This window comes from Leguminivora glycinivorella, chromosome 3, assembly GCF_023078275.1.
Source record: "Leguminivora glycinivorella isolate SPB_JAAS2020 chromosome 3, LegGlyc_1.1, whole genome shotgun sequence".
Lineage (NCBI taxonomy): Eukaryota > Metazoa > Arthropoda > Insecta > Lepidoptera > Tortricidae > Leguminivora > Leguminivora glycinivorella.
The window spans coordinates 4,481,458-4,485,282 of NC_062973.1; the positions used below are offsets into that span (position 1 = coordinate 4,481,458).

At 36.5% G+C, this 3,825-nt stretch overlaps 1 long non-coding RNA gene across 1 annotated transcript; it reads left to right on the forward strand.

Annotated features, from left to right (window-relative positions):
* The first annotated feature begins 2,826 nt into the window (after positions 1-2,826).
* Positions 2,827-3,073, forward strand: LOC125242527. Its single transcript, XR_007178880.1, has 2 exons — positions 2,827-2,900; positions 2,992-3,073. It is a non-coding gene; the product is annotated as an uncharacterized LOC125242527 (long non-coding RNA).
* Positions 3,074-3,825: the final 752 nt, after the last annotated feature.

Sequence of the window (3,825 nt, forward strand, 5' to 3'; positions counted from 1 at the left end):
ACCGGTGGACAGGAGGCTGTGGCGATCGGTATGGAAGAGCTCCCATTCCGTGGCTGCAGCGGCCACCTCTCCTCAATTCGGTTAGACGTCCCCAAGGTCAGAGCGTTCCTCGTTTTTTTTAAAGGCGCCCAACATAAATTATTTTTTTAAAATTAATAATTTACCTTTTACCCGGTCTTCCAGTACCAGAACTACTGACTCACCCCTATGCTCTAAATTTTAGGTATTTGTTTTTTTTTAAGTAAATAGACTGAGCTAGCGTTATAATTTACAATAAGTAGTATAATAAACGTAGTTTCATTCCCTACCAGTTAGGCGTTACTAAGTAGTGTATTATTACTTTCGTAGTCATTTTCAAAAAGAAAGTTCATTAAAAAGTTATTTTCTATATAAATACCTAGTTTACTTTATTTACCCTTAGGTATTCCCCTAAATTGTAACAGTGGCAGCCCTACGTGTGGCTTTAGAGAGTTCAGACTGGAAGACCGTTGGTTGCGTACCTATTTATAAATTTTCTTAAACATAGTATTGGTGATTATTTACATACCTACCTAAGATTGTTGGCAAAATCAATTCCTTACTAAAAATAAAGGAAAGGTTTCCGTATTACTTTCTTTGTGTGTTAAATGTATAGTACCATATAAATAGATAATTATTACCTCTTGTTAGTTGGTGGGTACCAAATCTGGTTATTTTTATTCATTGCCAACAGTACTATATCTACCTACAAAACCATTTTGTCTCTTTATATTAGTGAAAAGTAAGAAAATTTGCTTGTATTTAATTCTGAATAGTACCAAACGCTTGGTACCTACTGCATTTTGTAATTCGTAAATCAGGATTTTTTTTTACATTTTGATGTGAAAGGTGTGACTAGCAAATTAACTTTATTTTATATTGTATTTAACTAGACTACATATTTTTCTAGAAGGTGGTTAATTTTAATTGTTCATAGTTCTTACCTAATGATAATAGTTGAAGTAATTTAAAGTACCTACAGCCAGTCGTAATAATTGGTGTCTTGTTTTTCTAAATTACCTATTTCATTCTTCCTACCTTAACGAAATTGAAGTTTGATGTTGTAAATTTAGTACAAATATTTATGTAGGTATTTTAATTGAGTTTTACTACATAAAGTTAAACATGTAAAGAGCATACAGGGTGATTCTAAAAAATGTTAAAAATAATAATTTAACCTAACTTTTATATTTAAATAATTGGGTGATCGTTTGGACCTTTTATTGTTTAAATTAGTCCAGCGTGCACATTTAACATTGTTCGTGGGTTTCCTTTGTGGTTGAAAATACTTTAGAATAAATATTTTGTTGTGAAAGTGATCGTGATCAGTTGTTTACGAGGCGTTATCTTTATTACCTACTTTCCGGTGGGTTAGATTTAACAAGAGTTTTTCCATATTATAGTTGTTACGTTTAAGGAGTAGGTATTCATTTATTAGCAGTTATCGGTGATAGGTAGTTTTTTTTTTTGTTTTGATGTATAGTAGGCGTTTTTTTTTCCTTTTATGTGTTGGAAGTGGGAGTTACGTACATTGTGTCCGGATGGTACTAATACGTCCGTACACAAGTATTACCTTTTCGATGTTTGGTGGTGAGTGGACGATTTAAAAGTTCTCTTCACGTAGTTTTCTGGGTGCTGGCGTTTTAAACCAGCATTTCAGCTTCACTGGCTGGTCGGATTCTTGCGGATTTAAACGGAGAATTCTTAATAGCAGTGTTGTACCCTTGTTGATGCTTTGCGATATGACTTAAATCATATGCGTGAACGTTGGCGTTCTTTTGTGTTGTCGGACCGACAGACTTGCGTCGCCTGAGACGCGGTCTGTACAGTCAACCCTTGTACTTATGTCTAATGTTGAGTCGAAACGTTCCGTCTTGTGTCGTACATAGCCGGTATATACGCTTCGTTGTTCTGATGTTATTGTCTGTTCTTTGTATTCTTAGCTGTCACCGATATTTGTTAGGGAAATTTCATTTAGCTTTAAGCCGTCTTCCGTTATATCGCTTGGACGTACAGCCCGCTGTCTGGTATAGCTCGCTGTGCCGCCAAGAAATATAGACGATGCGACGTAATGTAGTAATTTACCTTAAAAAAAAAAGGGGCTATTCTTATCTGGTTTAGTGCGTGGGTTCGATTTGGATGGTTTTTTTTGTTATCGATTATAGATTTCGAGTTGTAGCTGTTATATTACCTATATTTCCTGTAGTTTGGAGCTGGGGACCAGCTCAAAATTTTGCCTGCGTCAAAATTTTCTCTGGGGAGGGGAGTACTGTAACAATATTTTTTCAAACCTCGTAGGTATATTTTTATTTAGATGATATTATATTCAAGTAAGTATTGGTTTCATACAGGCTGAGCCATCTATCGGCAGGATTGTATTGATCTCCCAGTTTGCTGTTAGCTAGAATGACAAAAGATGGCGTGTCGATCGTCGTTAATTTATTTCCTTCTAAAATCCCTTTTTAATTTTCATCTATTAAAAAATAAAACTCAGTTTATTATTGTATTGTTAGTTTTCGTTCCTTTTTGGAAATATTTTATTACCCTCTTTAAGGAAGAAGTTAAAGTTGTTGTCTATAGGCGAATGCATCTCGTCACGTATCTGTGGGCCGAGCTGTCAGCCGACACTTTGCATATTGGAAAGGATGTAGACGGGTGGTTTTCAAAATTCTTCCAAGGGCCAATGCGCCACATTCTAATTTTAAATCGCGAATTAATCGCATAATCGTAAGTATTTTCTTCCATATTCGAATGCAGTTTGTTACGTTCAGTGCTAATTCTTGTGTCCATTATTTTCAGTTGATTTTTTTTTTAAATTACTGAGGACCCCTTCCATTGACATGATTGCACGGAACCACAAGCCGGCTTCTTTTCTGGAATGGGTACGTTTCACATTCGTTCGAGTAATATTTTAACCCTCGCTAAGGGTTGGTGGAAGCCTCAGGGTCATTGTTTTTTTTAAACCTATTTCAGGTCCTCAGATTTGGAGGTTAACGTTCGAAGACAGAGCAGAGCTGATGCTTCCCGAGCCTGGACCGGTGGACAGGAGGCTGTGGCGATCGGTATGGAAGAGCTCCCATTCCGTGGCTGCAGCGGCCACCTCTCCTCAATTCGGTTAGACGTCCCCAAGGTCAGAGCGTTCCTCGTTTTTTTTAAAGGCGCCCAACATAAATTAATTTTCTAAAATTAATAATTTACCTTTTACCCGGTCTTCCAGTACCAGAACTACTGACTCACCCCTATGCTCTAAATTTTAGGTATTTGTTTTTTTTTAAGTAAATAGACTGAGCTAGCGTTATAATTTACAATAAGTAGTATAATAAACGTAGTTTCATTCCCTACCAGTTAGGCGTTACTAAGTAGTGTATTATTACTTTCGTAGTCATTTTCAAAAAGAAAGTTCATTAAAAAGTTATTTTCTATATAAATACCTAGTTTACTTTATTTACCCTTAGGTATTCCCCTAAATTGTAACAAAAGATACCAAATGGAGGGTTAACCCAGCATTTTATATGGAATTTGAGAGTTGATAGCCCACTAACCCTGAGTTAAGTGGTTGGTGCAAGTGGGCCTAAGAGGCCTTATTTTTAGAGCGCCCATCATCGGTACGCGAGCACCGGCAATGCAACGCGCGTTTCAACGCAGGCAACGCAGGCGCGATTCAACGAAAACAGTGTGCGTAACTGAATGCACAAGGGCCATTTTTTTCAAAGTTGTACCCCACTTTTTTTGGATTTGGATTTTTTTATTTATTTACCTCCATTTACCAATTTTCTAACACATGCCTAAAACTCACCAAATTCTCTC